Source organism: Phyllobates terribilis, unplaced genomic scaffold (assembly GCF_046119375.1).
Source record: "Phyllobates terribilis strain yellow unplaced genomic scaffold, ASM4611937v1 Scaffold_5__5_contigs__length_657084704, whole genome shotgun sequence".
NCBI classification, from domain to species: domain Eukaryota; kingdom Metazoa; phylum Chordata; class Amphibia; order Anura; family Dendrobatidae; genus Phyllobates; species Phyllobates terribilis.
In genome coordinates this window covers 458,925,832-458,942,969 of record NW_027362765.1, presented here as the reverse complement: position 1 = coordinate 458,942,969, position 17,138 = coordinate 458,925,832, and the positions used below count along the sequence as shown (strand labels likewise).

The window sequence follows — 17,138 nt, the reverse complement described above, 5'->3', positions numbered from 1 at the left end:
AGCAGAGGCGAGTCCTGGCTGGAAGAAGTGATGGCGGTCTGCACTGGATGAAGAAGCAAAACGAAGATGAATATCTTCAACTAGAGACGTCACTGGTAAGTAAGTGTGTTAGTTGTACACTTACACTAAACACTACTATATATAGTATATACAGAGTTCCTGTGCATAATGTCACTGGAGATCCCTGTATTACCTGTTTCCTGACACTATATACAGAGCTCCTGTGTATAATATCACTGGTGAGTCACTATTACCTGTACACTGACACTATACACTGTATACTATGTACAAAGCTCCTGTGTATTATTGCACTTATGGTAATATTAGTATTGTGTTTTTTTTATTAATGATCAGTATTGTAGTATTCAGTCACTATGTGGTGGTAATATGTGGTCTGGTCATGGTGTGGTGGTATTTGTTCCTTGTATGTGGTATTATTCGGTCAATATGTGGTGGTAATATGCGGTCTAGTCATGGTGTGGTGGTATTTGTTCCTTGTATGTGGTATTATTCGGTTACTATGTGGTGGTAATATGTGGTCTGGTCATGGTGTGACAGTATTTGTTCATTGTATGTGGTTTTATTCGGTCACTATGTGGTGGTAATATGTGGTCTGGCCATGGTGTGATGATATTTGTATATGGCATTATTGGTTATTTTAAAAAAATGTATGTGAAATATTACCTTACTGAAAAATACAAATATACCTAAAAAGAGTATTGGGTATTTTAACAAATGTTTAATAGGTTAGAGTAGAGTAGGTCCCGGCCAGTAGAGTCTACCTTGTCGTGGTGGCGGCTTAAAAAATCTTTTGCTCACAACAAAAGCTAATGGCTATGTATGTGATATGGCGTTTGATGGGAACTGTTAATGTGTAATTGGGGAGGACACGGTGAAGAAGTACAGTTTTCCAAGAGTGGTTGATGGGACTGTGGAAGGTTCGTGGGGTGGAGGCGGAGCTGGGGTGGAGCCTGGGCGGAATCTCAAGGGGGCCAGAATATTTTGCCAGTATGGGGCCCTGAAATTCTTGGAGGCTAGAGAAGCAGAGTCCAGAATTAGAGGTTTGAAATGGGACACTTGGAATTATTTCAGATCTACCCAGCCTGCGGAAAGAAAGATATTATGTGTCTGGATTTGTAGAGATTTAGACTGACCAAAGCATGCCCAATTTACACATGTTGTTTAGTTGTGTTGGTCCAAGATGTCAGATGTAGTGTTGAGCGAGCACTAAAATGCTTGGGTGCTCGAAGCTCAGGCCAAGCTCACCGTGATACTCGGGTGCTCGGCCCGAGCAACGAGCCCAATGTTAGTCTATGGGAGACCCGAGCATTTTTGCGGCGGCACCCCCGGCAGTCTGTAAAAAGCCTAAAAAGTGCCCAAAACGATAGTGACAGTGCACAAATGACATGGGGACAGCATGGGGATTGTCCCAGGAAGCATTTCTGACCCCCAGGTCACTGCTGTCAGCAACATGGTCAGAGGTATTAAGCCACTTTTACGGGTTCACAATAAAACGTTCAAAAACGAAACTGAAACTGTTTTCCTGTGAAATATGTTAAGGAACATCCTTTCCAGGGTAAAGACTTGTGTATAAGGTAAAATAAATAACCAAAAACAAAAATACTCCTCCACACCTTGGGCTATGTTCACAAGTAGCATTTTTTATGTGTTTTTGCACTTTTGTATTGCTTTCAACCGTGACAAATGCATTCACCGGGAAATGTCATTTTAACATTTTACAACCTTATTTGGCCATGTGCTGTGTGACACATGCATACAGTCCTGAAAAGACATGGGAACAGCATGGGGAAGACCCTTGGAAGCATCTCTGACACCCAGGTCACTGCCTAAAAGTGTGCCCATCAGAAGTGATCCTTGCCGCATCAGAAGATGCAGACTTGCAACTATCCCCATGCAAGTCCTTGTCCCAGGGCAGTGTTCAATTGTACCTCCCCCATTCCTTGCAATGCAAGCGCAAATATGCAGCCAACCACCCACCCACCCGCAGGCTGCAATACTATACTGCTAGCTTGCACTTGAAATGGGGCCTTTTAGTTTGGAGGAGGCTGAAGCTGGCCACTACCTCATGGCTGCGTCGGCGGCGATGTCTCCATACTCAGTCCCCAGCCACCACTATTTGTCCCGGGAACCTTTCCCACACTTTTCTTAGCCTGGCCTGCTTTAGGGCAGCATTGGACGAGCCCACCAGACAACCAGAGACTCCTCCGGTGGGCCCTGGCTTCTCCATCAGGGGAGTTGAGAGTGCCAAGGTGAGGAGAATGATGATGATGATAGAAGTTAGCATCTGCTTTGTTTTCTTGGAATGTAAGCGTAAGTGTGCGGCCTGCCACCCACCCACCCCCAGGCTGCAATACCATACTGCTAGCTTGCACTTGAAAAGGGGCCTTTTAGTTTGGAGAAGGCCGAAGCTGGCCACTACCTCATGGCTGCTTTGGCAGCGAGGTCTCCATACTCAGTCCCCAGCTGCCACTATTTGTCCCGGTAAACTTCCCCACACTTTTCTTAGCCTGGCCAGGTTTATTGCAGAATTGGACGAGTCCACCAGACAATCAGACTCCTCCGCTGGGCCCTGGCTTCTCCATCAGGGGAGTTGAGAGTGCCAAGGTGAGGAGCATGATGATGATGATAGAAGTTAGCATCTGCTTTGTTTTCTTTGAATGCAAGCGTAAGTATGCAGCCCAAAGGCTGCAATACCATACTGCTAGCTTGCTTGCACTTGAAATGAGGCCTTTTAGGCTTGTGGAGGCAGACGCCGGCCACCATGTCATGGCTGCGTCGGTGGCCTGGTATCCATACTCAGTCCCCAGCCGCTCGGCGGCCGGGTGTCCACACTCGGTCCCCAGCCGCCCCTATTTGTCCCGGTGAGCCTTATACACAAGCGCGCATACCAAAACATTACCTGTGCCCTCCCCAGTGCATTTAGTGGGAAGGACAGCCTATTCCGCTGTAGTGTGTGCACGCCAACCCCCTGTTCATGGCACATGCGAAGATGCCTTCCACCCTGCACCTGTCGTTGCAGACTTGCAACTATCCCCTTTCAAGTCCTTGTCCCAGGGCAGTGTTCAATTGTACCTCCCCCATTCCTTGCAATGCAAGCGCAAGTATGCAGCCTGCCGCCCACCCACCCCCAGGCTGCAATACCATACTGGGCCTTTTAGGCATGTGGAGGCGGAATCTGGCCACCACGTCATGGCTGCGTCGGCGGCCTGGTATCCATGCTCAGTCCCCAGCCGCCCGGCGGCCGGGTGTCCACGCTTGGTCCCCAGCCACCTGGGGGCGGCCGGGTGTCCATAAACGGTCCCCAGCCGCCCTTATTTGTTCCGGTGCGCCTTATACACAAGCGCACATACCAAAACATTACCTGTGCCCTCCCCAGTGCATTTAGTGGGAAGGACAGCCTAACCACAAACATGTGGACAAGTGAATGTGGCCAGGGATGGTCCATCTCACTGACGCCTTCACACTGGGATAATATTGTGGAAGCCGGGACACAGTTGGACACTGGGATGCAACACGTCCTCCAGACATAGAGGATTGCGTGTCCTGGGTCAATCAGGCTTCAACACAAAGTTCAGAAGGTAGACAGCAGCAGTGGTCGGCCTCCTACACAACGAGTAAATTATTAATGATCATGAGGCCATCCATCTCCTTAGCTTTCTGTTCCTTGGAATGCAAGTGCATGTATGTAGTAGCGGCTAGGCCTGAGGTGGTCAGCGTTTTGGCGCATATCCTACCTCCTCCGAGGATTGCTGGATGTTTTCCTGATACTATCCCAGTTCTATGACTCCCGTTAAAACAAAGCTTCAGGTGATGAATGATGGATGAGGTGGTGGCAAAGGAGAAAGAGCAGGAGGAACAGGGACCATTCACATCAATATCAGGCCAGTCAACCACACATGTCTTGTAGGATATGTTTCTGTACCAAAAGGAGCGGTTCGGCTACACAGTTATAGGGCATACAGTGAGTGCCTACCAAAAATTTCGAGGCACTCCAATGCCCCTTGGAAGTGACATGGAGGTCAGAGGGCCTTAACTAAACCATTTTTTCCATTTATAGCAACTGGGTCTCCTGTACACTGTTGGCCTAAGCAGTGAATGGAAGGCTTTCCAAAAATTATGAGCAACTGCAATGCCCCTTGAAACAGACGTGGATTACAGCGTACTAAAAACCTTCTACCCATTATTGGGGAGTAGGTCTCCCTTAGTGTTCGCCTATGCATTGAAAAGCAAAAGCTGACTAAAATTAGGAGGAAATGCAATGCCCGTGGAAGAGTCGTGGAGGTTACAGGTAATTAAAAACAACATTTCAATGCCCCTTGGAAGAGCTGTGGAGTTCAGAGTGGTTTAACAAGACGGTTTTAATGCCCCTTGGAAGAGACGTGGAGGTCACAGTAGCTTAACAAGACGGTTTTAATGCCCCTTGGAAGAGTGGTGGAGGTTACAGTGGAATAAAAAGACTATCAATACCCCTTGGAAGAGTGGTGGAGGTCGCAGTGGAATAAAAAGACAATATCAATGCCCCTTGGAAGAGTGGTGGAGGTCGCAGTGGAATAAAAATACAATATCAATGCTCCTTGGAAGAGTGGTGGAGGTCGCAGTGGAATAAAAAGACAATATCAATGCCCCTTGGAAGAGTGGTGGAGGTCCCAGTGGAATAAAAAGACAATATCAATGACCCTTGGAAGAGTGGTGGAGGTCCCAGTGGAATAAAAAGACAATGTCAATGCCCCTTGGAAGAGTGGTGGAGGTCGCAGTGGAATAAAAATACAATATCAATTCCCCTTGGAAGGGTGGTGGAGGACACAGTAGAAGAAAAAGACGAAATCAATGCCCCTTGGGAGAGTGGTGGAGGTCCCAGTGGAATAAAAAGACAATATCAATGACCCTTGGAAGAGACGTGAAGGTCACAGTAGCTTAAAAAGACGATTTTAATGCCCTTGGAAGAGACGTGGAGTTCAGCTTGGTTTAACAAGACGGTTTTAATGCCCCTTGGAAGAGACGTGGAGGTCACAGTAGCTTAACAAGACGATTTTAATGCCCCTTGGAAGAGACGTGGAGTTCAGAGTGGTTTAACAAGACGGTTTTAAATGCCCCTTGGAAGAGACGTGGAGGTCACAGTAGCTTAACAAGACAGTTTTAATGCCCCTTGGAAGAGACGTGGAGGTCACAGTGGAATAAAAAGACAATATCAATGCCCCTTGGAAGAGACAGAGACGTGGAGGTCCCGGTGGAATAAAAAGACAATATCAATGACCCTTGGAAGAGAAGTGGAGGTCACAGTAGCTTAACAAGACGATTTTAATGCCCCTTACAAGAGCCATGCCGTACAGCATATTAAAAACATTATTCCCATTATTGGGGAGTGGGTCTCCCATAGTCTTTGCTTATGCCTTCCAAGCAAAAGCTGCCAAAAATTAGGGCGGAGGAACTTGCAACGCCCCTTACAAGAGCCATGCAGTACAGCATATTAAAAACATTATTCCCATTATTGGCGAGTGGGTCTCCCATAATCTTGGGTGACGATACCTGGACTGACACATTGACAAACACACATGTGAGTAATATGAATTCTCTATGTACCTCTGAATGCTAAATGGATATGCTTTTTCTTGTATTTAGTCATGCACTGTGCACCTTAGTGGCTCATTGGAGCTTCTCTGACATTTTACACGTTATCAGCTGGGTTATGGTATATATTTGACATATCCATATTTGCACCCATTCCATTTTAGCGATTCCTTAAACAAACTTTGCACCATGTGGTTATTTCAGTCCTCGGAATTTTTCTCATAGCTTACTACCAATGTATTTATGCCGTTTTGTTCACTAAGTATGTTATTTTTAAATTTTGCATCGATAACAAACTTTGTATTTTTTGCATATTAATGTTCTTGCACATCATTTTTTCTATATGAGCTGCCCTTGGAGACGTTGAACAGATTTTGATTGTTCCATTGTAGAGAACTAACTGTGTATGTGACCTGGGTGGTCAATGATTTTGTCTCCCATAATCTTTGCCTGTGCCTTCCAAGCAAAATCTGTCAAAAATTAGGATGGAGGAACTAGCAATGCCCCTTACAAGAGCCATGCAGTACAGCATATTAAAAACATTATTCCCATTATTGGGGAGTGGGTCTCCCATAGTCCTTGCCTATGCCTTCCAAGCAAAAGGTGCCAAAAATTAGGATGGAGGAACATGCAATGCCCCTTACAAGAGCCATGCAGTACAGCATATTAAAAACATTATTCCCATTATTGGGGAGTGGGTCTCCCAGGGTCTTTGCCTATGCCTTCCAAGCAAAAGCTGGCAAAAATTAGGACGGAGGAACTTTCAATAATGGCAACACGGACCACGGTCACCCTGGTGGTATTGTGGTGGTGGAGGCTGAGGATAAGGAAAAGAGCAAAAAACAGCCGTGTGGGTGTGAAGCGGTGCATGGGAATACACCTCCCGAAATAACACAGTGGATTTGACTTTATGTTACTCTGCTGTCATTTGGTTGTGATGAGAAGTCTGGCCCAATCCAGCCCTTGTTCATTTTGATAAGGGTCAGCTTGTCAGCATTGTCAGTTGACAGGCGAGTGCACTTATCAGTTATAATTCCCCCAGCGGCACTAAAAACACGCTCCGATAACACGCTAGCGGCGGGGCAGGCCAGGACCTCCAAGGCGTACAGAGCGAGTTCTTTCCAATTGTCCAGCTTGGATACCCAATAATTAAAAGGCACAGAGGAATCACGGAGGACGCTGATACGGTCGGCAAGGTACTCCCTCACCATCTTTTGAAACTTTCCACTCCTTGTGAGAGTACCCCGCGCCTCAGGGCCTATAAGCTGGGTGGGTCTCAGAAAACTGTCCCAGAACGTTGACAGTGTTCCCCTGCCTCTGCTGGATTGGAGTTGCATCTCTCTCGCCTGTACGCCTTGGTTGGGCAACGAACTGTGACCTCTGCTGCTAGCGTGTTCAGATGGGAATTTTTTTAACAGTTCTGCAGCAAGGGCCTTCTGGTATTGCCCCATTTTTGTAGACCTCTCCACCTCAGGAATAAGAGAGTGAAAGTTCTCCTTGTAGCGGGGGTCTAAAAGTGTCACCAACCAGTAATGACTGTCACCCAACATTTTGACAACGCGAGGGTCATGTTTAAGGCAGCGTAACATAAAGTCAGCCATGCGTGCCACACTGGTAACGGGCAAGACTTCCGTATCCTCACCAAGATGACGACTGACCATGCTCTCCTCCTCCTCCTCCTCCTCCCCCCTGTCTTCAGGCCACCCACGCTGAACCGACGGTATGACAGTTGTACAGGTACTACCGTCTACAGCACATGATACCAGCTCCTGTTCTTCCTCCTCCTCCTCTCCCTCATTGTCCCCCAATGCACGTTGGGATGAGATGAGGCTGGGCTGTGTGTAATCGCCCACTACGGCTTCTTGATCCATCTCATCATACTCTGGCTGCAATGCCTCCTCTTTAATTCTCTGCAGAGAGCATTGCAAAAGACAGACAAGTGGGATGCTGCCGCTAATGATGGCGTCATCGCCACTCACCATCTTGGTGGACTCCTCAAAGTTTGTCAGGATGGTACATATGTCAGACATCCAGGTCCACTCCTGAGGTCTTATGTGTGGAGTCTGACCTGAATATCGACGGCCTTGTTGCAGCTGGTACTCCACAACTGCTCTCTTCTGCTCACAAATCCTTTGCAACATGTGGAGGGTAGAGTTCCAACGTGTGGGGACATCACACACCAGTCGGGCGGGCATCACACACAGCAAGGGCGGCGGAAGCTGTAGCCGACTTCTGAAAATGAGCTGACAGGCGGCGTACTTTGACAAGCAGATCTGGCAACTCGGGGTACGATTTAAGAAACCGCTGAACCACGAGGTTAAGCACATGAGCCAGGCATGGTACGTGTGTGATCTCGCCTCGCCTCAGAGCCGCCACCAGGTTACGGCCATTGTCACACATGACCATGCCTGGATTTAGGTTCAGCGGTCTCAGCCACAGATCAGCCTGCTCTTTCACAGCTGTCCACAACTCACAAGCAGTGTGAGGTTTATTACCTAAGCTTATGAGTTTCAGCACAGCCTGTTGCCGCTTGGCTTCCAGTTTGTAACTGATGTCGTGATATCTGAGATGGAGGCTGAACATGAGGAGGAGGATGATGTGCAGGAGCTGTACACAGTGGGGGCAACTCTGACTGACATAGGGCCCGCAATCCTCGGTGTGGGGAGGATGTGTTCCGTCCCAAGGTCCGACTGGGTCCCGGCTTCCACTATGTTTACCCAGTGTGCCGTCAGGGAGATGTACCGTCCCTGGCCACAAGCACTTGTCCACGTGTCCGTTGTTAGGTGGACTCTCCCAGTAACTGCGTTGTTGAGGGCACGGCAGATGTTTTGGGACACGTGCTTGTGTAGTGCGGGGATGGCACACCGGGCAAAATAGTGTCGACTGGGGACTGAGTACCAAGGGACGGCCACCGCCATAAGGTTGCGGAAGGATTCCGTCTCCACCAGCCTAAAAGGCAGCATTTCCAACGTAAGCAGTCGTTAAATGTGCGAATTTAGGACTGTGGCCTGTTGGGCGATGGCTGCAAATTTGCGCTTTCATTCAAAGGTCTGGGATATGGACAATTGAACGCTGCGGTGGGACGTGGACGTTGATGCTGTTTCTTGAGAAACTGCCATAACAAGTGAAGACTGAGAGGAGGGGGCATCTTTGCATGCAGTATGGACAGGTGATTGCTTTGCACGCACAACAGGGGGTTCTCTTACATGCACAACAGCGGAAGAAGCAGTGGTGACACCTGCTGACGCTGGTCGTGGACCCTGGGGTTCGCCCCACAATGTCGGGTGCTTTGCTGACATGTGCCTGATTATGCTGGTGGTGGTCAGGCTGGTAGTTTTGTCACCCCTGCTGATGCTGGCCTGGCAGGTGGTACAAATGGCCTTTTTGGGGTTATCAGCAGAGTCTTTAAAAAAAATTCCATAGTCTGGATGACCTACCGGTTGTACTGGCAACTTCCCTCGTGTTGGTGTTACGGGGAACGGTTGTCCGCCTTCTGTCTGCGGCCACCACACTGCTTCTTCCTGCCTGTTGGGGTACTCTGCCTCCCTCCCCCTGTGTGCTGCAGGCCTCGCTCTGCGTGTCCTCCTGCCACGTTGGGTCAGTTACTAGATCATCCACCACCTCCTCCTCTTCCACTTCTGCACCATGGTCCTCCTCCTCACTTCGTGGCAATTGTGTCTTGTCATCGTCCAACTCTTGTGACAAATTGCCAGCGTCGCCTTCCTGTGGCTGTTCAAATATTTGGGCATCGCTACATGGGATCTCCTCTTCCACCACTTCAAGCGGAGCAGGCAAGGGGCCCAAATATGGAAATGGACCAGTGAACAGCTCTTCAGAGTGTCCAACTGTGGGATCAGTTGCTGTCTGACGACACTCGGCATGGTGGGAGGAAGGAGCATCAGGGTGAGGAGGAGTATGCGGTCGAGACTCACGGCTACTAAGACTTGACCGTGTGGAAGACAGACCGGAGGTGGTGTTGTCCAGGTGACTGGAAGTATTATCTGCTATCCAATTAATAACCTGTTCACACTGATCAGTTGGCAATAGTGGTGTTGTTCTGTGCTTCCTTAGTAATTCGGTTAAGAACTGGAAGTGAGAAGATGTGGCTGTTGGTTGTGGCACATTTTCACCTTGGCCACGGCCCCATCCTCTGCACGCACCATCACCAGTTCCACATCCTTTGCCACGCGCCTTGCCCATTGTAAATGAAGTAAAATAGCTTACACTCGCACTATCAATGGCAAAAGGGTAATAAAAAGGAGATTAGAACCGTGGAAGAGGAAAACCATAGTTCTATTTCTCTGGCCTACACCAGAATCTTTGAAACAGATATATTTGTGTCTGAACAGTCAGCGAGACACTCAAACTGTTTTTTTTTATGTAAAAAAGGCAAAAAGGTGGATTACACCCAGATTTGAACCGTGGAAGAGGAAAACCACAGTTCTAGTTCCCTGGCCTACACCAGAATCTTTTAAACAGATATATTTGTGTCTGAACAGTCAGCAAGACACTCAAACTGTTTTTTTTATGTAAAAAAGGCAAAAAGGTGGATTACACCCAGATTTAAACCGTGGAAGAGGAAAACCACAGTTCTAGTTCTCTGGCCTACACCAGAATATTTTAAACAGATATATTTGTGTTTGAACAGTCAGCGAGACACTCAAACTGTTTTTTTTTTATGGAAAAAAGGCAAAAAGGTGGATTACACCCAGATTTGGACCGTGGAAGAGGAAAACCACAGTTCTAATTTCCTGGCATATACTAGACTTTTTTAAATATATATATTTGTGTCTGAACAGTCACCGAGACACTCAAACAGTTTTTTCTATGGAAAAAAGGCAAAAAGGTGGATAACACCCAGATTTGAACCGTGGAAGAGGAAAACCACAGTTCTAGTTATCTGGCCGAAACCAGACTCTTTTAAACAGACATATTTGTGTCTGAACACTCACAGACACACTCAATTTTTTTTTGGGGGGGTGGGGGGGGGGAATGCCAAAAGGTTAATAAGATGGGTATTTCTACAGTCTGAGGAAAAAAATAAATAAATAGGATTTAGATGAAAAAAAAAGGATTTTTCCTGGCCCTTGAGACCCGGGGTTAAGTCTAGCAATTTGAGCAGCAGCAGCACACAGGACTGTAATGCAGTGTTTGTTGGTATAACCACTGCGTCTCCTATGCAGCCTGCCTGCCTGCCTGATATCTGGGATGGATATTAGTCCTCAGAAGGACTGTTTGTTTTATTTTGCAGGCTTTAGAGACCCTACACTAGATATTTCGCAGTATAAATCTCTCCCTAGCTCAGCAGCACTCTCCCTACACTGTCTGATCCGGAGCGGAGTGTCCAAGATGGTGACGCCCGGTTTTAAATACTTGAGGTGACACTGTGCGGCCAGCCAATCACTGTAATGCCCACAACCAACATGGCTGTGGCATTACAGTGACTGGCTGGCAATCCCTGCATGTTCATTGGCTCTGTAAAGAGCGCCAAACATGCCGGGCGGAGACCCGAGCTCCCACCCGAGTAACCCGAAAATGCTCGGTGCTCGCCGAACATCCCGAGTAGTGAGATGCTCGGGCGAGTACCGAGCAGTGTCGAGCATGCTCGCTCAACACTAGTCAGATGCTCATTTGGATCACCATTTCTCGGAATTGTGCATGGAGCCATTGGAGTAGAATGACTAAAGTTCTGAGTTTTGTGGCGCCGGTGGCACAGGATGAGGAGGGATTGGCTGAGTGACGTCTCCATCTTTCCATTACATGGATGGTTTGGTTTTGAGTTACATTGGCACATGCGCAATACAATAAAAATCATGGGCAGTCATTTCTTTTTCTGCACACTACAGGTGAAGGTTGGCAACCTTATCTTGAACCCAGAAAATGTCAGAGTGCATAAGTCAGGCTTAATCTAGTGACGTGTTATTTTGTATTATTTATTTTTTTAACCATGTCCAATTTTGTCTTCCACTCCCTTTTCTTCCCCTACCTAATTTACAGTAGTTTTTCCTGCTCCTCCTAGAAAAGTGAACCCCTTGTTCCTCTCATTCTCTCCCGGTTAATGTGATAGCAGTTTCGTGACAGGAGAAAGTTTATTTTTCCCACCGAGTTGTTTATTTCAGAGAAAATTTTAAGTAGGCAGCAGACAGTGTTCCTTTGAGTTGGGAACTTTTCTGTTGCTTCAAACTTTTCATGCCCTTCTGGAGATTTTGCTGGTGTTATTACAAATCCCAATCACTGCATAAGCCAAAAGTATAACCTCAAGCAAGCAGCACAGATCTGTGGGATATGTAGTCCAAGGTAATCCCTGCACAAGAATAGCATTAACCCATAAATTTACATAAACACTGCGTCTGCAAATTGAGATTCTGATTTGGCTTTTATCTTAAGTCATATTGCATGACTCGTTAAAGGGTTGATTGTGACTTGTAGGATTGCTGCTTCCAATAGGTGGTGCTATAGAGTTCAAGTCCTCTTTTTCTTTGAAGAGACAATTTACATAAGCGCATAGAAAAATATTTAGATTTGAGAGTCCTCAATGGTTGATACCTTTTAATGGCTAACCGAAAAGATGGTAACAAATTGCAAGCTTTCGAGACTACTCAGGTCTCTTCATCAGGCATAGTATACCACAAAATCTGAAGAGTCACATTTGTGTTATACTATGCCTGATGAAGAGACCTGAGTAGTCTCAAAAGCTTGCAATTTGTTACCATATTTTTCTGTCTACTGGCTAACATGGTACAAGAATATATATTTTCCCCATAAGCGCATAGAAACTCTCTCACAATAAGTGAGGATTAATTTTTAAAGTAAGGCTACAATGTTAGGGTCCTATTGTTCCCAGGGCCGCCATCAAGGGCATTACTGTCCTTACTCGCTTGTGGGGCCCAGTGAGCAGAGTGGCCCCCGTTCAGGCTCTCAATCTTCTGCTCAAGGGGTCCTAGCGGGGCCGTTTAGTTCTCGGACACACGTTGACTTGACGTCGCGACGTTGCGACCGTGCTTCAGGTGATGGGAGAGCCAGGCACCGCTGGAGTGCAGCAAGGTAAAGAGAAACTTTTTTTTTTTACTTTTTTTTTGTAAAGCCGCACTATGGGGGCAGGATGGAGAGACATTGGGGGCAGGATAGAAACATGGGGGACAGAATTGAGCAGCATGGCGGCAAGATGGAGACATTGGGGCAGGATGGAGACATTGGGGGCCGAATGGAGACTTTGTGGGCAGGGTGGAGACATTGAGGGCAGAATGGAATCTTGGGGCAGAATGGGAGACATTGGGGGCAGAATGGAAACATGTGGGCAGAATGAAAACATGGGGGCAGAATGGGAGACATTGGGGCAGAATGGAAACATGAGGACAGAATGGCGAGACAAGGGTGCAGAATGGAGAGACATTGGGGGCAGAATGGAAACATGGGGCAGAATGGAGAGACTTGGGTGTAAGATAGAGACATTGGGGGTAATATGGAGACATTGGTGGTAGAATAGAGATTTTGGGGGCAGAATGGAGACATTGGGGGCAGGATGGAAACTTTGGGGGTAGAATGAAGACAAATTGAGACCTGAGGACAGGATGGAGGCAATGGGGGCAGAATGGAAACAAATGGAGACATGGGGGCAGGATGGAGCAAATTGGGGCAGGATGGAGGCAAATGGTGACAATGGGGGCAGGATCGAAACAATTGGGGCAGGATGGAGACAATGGTGGCAGGATGGAGACAATGGGGATAGGATGGAGACATTCGGGGTAGGATGGAGACATTGGTGGCAGGATGGAAACATTGGAGGCAGAATGAAGACATGGGGCAGAATGGAGACATTGGGGGCAGAATGGAGACAAATGGAGACAATTAGGGCAGCATGGAAACAAAGGGGGAAGGATGGAGACAATGAGGGCAGGATGGAGACATTGGGGGCAGGATGGAGACATTGGAGGCAGGATGGAAACAAGGGGCCAGGACATGAGACATTTTTACTATAGGGGCTAATTATGGAGACAGTGGGGGCAGCATGGAGACATGGGGGCAGGATGTGGGACGTTATTACTGTAGGGGATAATTAAAGGATATTCGTACTGCTGTGATGTATTGGGGAAAAATTGGGGAATGTGCCATGGAAGCGGTGCTCTAGATAACTGTGTTATTTTATGTAGAGGCGAGTCCTGGCTGGAAGAAGTGATGGTGGTCTGTGCTGAATGAACAAAAAAATCGAAGATGAAGGACTTCAACTAGAGACGTCACCGGTGAGTCAGTGTGTTAGCTGTACACTGACACTATACACTGTAAACTATGTACAGCTCTCCTCTGTATAATGACACTTATGTTATTATTAGTATTGTGTTCTTTTATTAACAATCAGTATTGTAGTATTTGACCACTATGTGGTGGTAATATGTGGTGCGGTCATGGTGTGATGGTATTTGTGCATTGTATGTGGTATTATTCAGTCACTATGTGGTGGTAATATGTGGTCTGGTCATGGTGTGGTGGTATTTGTCCCTTGTATGTAGTATTATTCGATCACGATGTAGTGGTAATATGTGGTCTGGTCATGCTGTGGTGGTATTTGTTCCTTGTATGTGGTATTATTTGGTCTCTATGTGGTGGCAATATGTGGTCTGGTCATGGTGTGACCGTGTTTGTCCCTTGAATGTGATATTATTGGTCATTTTAAAAAATGTATGTGACACATTCCCTTAAATAAAAATATTGGGTATTATAAGAAAATTTTAATAGGTTAGAGTAGAGTAGGGCCCCGGACAAAAGAGTCTACCTTGCCCTGATGGCGGCTTAAAAATTCTTTTGGCCAAAACAAAAGCTGCTGGCTATGTATGTGATACGGGGTTTGATGGGAACTGTTAATGTGTGATTGGTGAGGATATGATGCAGAAAGTAGAGTTTTTCCAAGAGTGGGCGGTGGGACTGTGGAAGGTTCGAGGGATGGAGGTGGAGCTGGGGTGGAGGTGGAGCTGGGTTGGAGCCTGGGTGGAGTCTCAAGTGGGCCCGAAAATTTTGCCAGTATGGGGCCCTGAAATTCCTGGTGGCAGCCCTGATAGTACATATATATTTTTTTGCATTATACAGGAAGATCGACATGCTGAGATCCATCCTTCAGCATTTAACAGGTAAACAGACAACTCTCTTAATCCACAATTCCCGAGAATATATTATAAATTACATAATATAAGCATTTTATGTGCTCAGTGATTTTTTTGTCCAGTGTCTTATAACTTCAGGATAGTTGTCATATTACTGTGCAAAAATGTTTTAGAAGTTCATTACAGAGTCAGCAGCTGCATGAAGATCATACAGCAGCAAAGAAACTCCCCACAGAGAAGGCAGAGATGGTTTATTACCATCTCTGCCTTCCTGATCACTGTATACACAGTGCTAAATGAGTACAACCCATACAGTTTAGGAAACAGTGACAGCACTTCTTCCTCCTGTACTACCAATCATGTGATCCACATGTGCTGGGAGGGAGTAGGAGCTACTGAGGCTTAACAGTCCCAAATCCTGCAAATAGGAAACTGAATTTGCAATCAGCAATAAAAAAATTCATATAAAGGTCGAAAAGGCCCCCAAAGGTCTGTTATGACTAGTGTTCAGCGAACATGCTCGACACTGCTCGGTACTCGCCCGAGCATCACGCTACTTGGGATGTTCAGCGAGCACCGAGCATTTCCGGGTTACTCGGGCGGGAGCTCGGGTCTCCGCCCTGCATGTTTGGCGCTCTTTACAGAGCCAATGAACATGCAGGGATTGCCAGCCAGTCACTGTAATGCCGCAGCCATGTTGGTTGTGGGCATTGCATTGATTGGCTGGCCGCACAGCGTCACCTCAAGTATTTAAAACCGGGCGCCGCCATCTTGGACACAGACGGCTGGGATCAGACAGTGTAGGGACAGCGCTGCTGATTTAGGGAGAGATATATAATGCGAAATAGTTAGTGTAGGGTCTGTAAAGGCTGCCAGATCAAACAAACAGTCCTTCTCAGGACTAATATCCATCCCAGATATCAGGCAGGCTGTATAGGAGACGCAGTGGTTATACCAGCAAACGCTGCATTACAGTCCTGTGTGCTCCTGTTGCTGAAAATTGCTGGACTTAGCTGCAGGTCTCGGGGGCCAGGAAAAATCCTTTTTTTTCATCTAAATCCTCTTTTTTTTTTCCTCCTTCACACTGTACAACCTTATTAACCTTTTGGTGTTGCCCCCCCCCCCCCCCCCCAAAAAAAAAGTGTGTCTGTGACAGTTCAGACACAAATATTTTTTTTTAAAAGAGTCTGGTGTAGGCCAGAGAAATAGAAGTGTGGTTTTGCAGTTCCACAGTTCAAACCTCTGTATTATCCACTTTTGGGCCATTTTTACCTAAAAAAAAACAGTTTGAGTGTGTCGCTCACTGTTCAGCGGCAAATATATCTATTCAAAAAAGTCTGGTATACACCAGTAAATTATAACTGTGGTTTTGCCGTTCCACAGTAAAAAATCTCTATTATCCTGCTTTTGCCATTTTTTGCCATAAAAAAAAACTGTAATAGTGTCTCCCTGATTGTTCAGACACAAATATATTTGTTGAAAATAGTCTGGTGTAGGCCAGAGAAATAGAAGTGTGGTTTTGCAGTTCCACGGTTCAAACCTCTGTATTATCCACTTTTGGGCCATTTTTACCTAAAAAAAACTGTTTGAGTGTGTCGCTCACTGTTCAGCTGCAAATATATCTATTTAAAATTGTCTGGTATACACCAGTAAATTATAACTGTGGTTTTGCCGTTCCACGGTAAAAAATCTCTATTATCCAGCTTTTGGTATTTTTTTCGTAAAGAAAAACAGTAATAGTGTCTCCTGATTGTTCAGACACCAATATATCTGTTTAAAAGAGTCTGGTATACACCAGTAAATTATAACTGTGATTTTGCCGTTCCACGGTGAAAAATCTCTATTATCCTGCTTTTGGCATTTTTTGCCGTAAAGAAAAACAGTAATAGTGTCTCCTGATTGTTCAGACACAAATATATCTGTTCAAAATAGTCTGGTGTAGGCCCGAGAAAGAGAACTGTGGTTTTGCAGTTCCACGGGTCAAATCTCTGTATTATCCAGCTTTTGGTATTTTTTCCGTAAAGAAAAACAGTAATAGTGTCTCCTGATTGTTCAGACACCAATATATCTGTTTAAAAGAGTCTGGTATACACCAGTAAATTATAACTGTGGTTTTGCCGTTCCACGGTAAAAAATCTCTATTATCCTGCTTTTGGCATTTTTTGCGGTAAAAAAAAAAAATTAATAGTGTCTCCCTGATTGTTCAGACACAAATATATTTGTTGAAAATAGTCTGGTGTAGGCCAGAGAAATAGAAGTGTGGTTTTGCAGTTCCACGGTTCAAACCTCTGTATTATCCACTTTTGGGCCATTTTTACCTAAAAAAAACTGTTTGAGTGTGTCGCTCACTGTTCAGCTGCAAATATATCTATTTAAAATTGTCTGGTATACCCCAGTAAACAATAACTGTGGTTTTGCCATTCCACGGTAAAAAATCTCTATTATTCAGCTTTT

General features: G+C 46.1%; 1 long non-coding RNA gene across 1 annotated transcript in view; it reads left to right on the top strand.

Moving 5' to 3' along the window:
* LOC141271259 (uncharacterized) overlaps positions 1–17,138 on the top strand; it is a 152,690-nt gene continuing 135,552 nt past the window's right edge. The window contains exon 1 of the long non-coding RNA XR_012321874.1: positions 1–95. This is a non-coding gene — a long non-coding RNA (uncharacterized lncRNA). The remainder of the gene's footprint in view (positions 96–17,138) is intronic.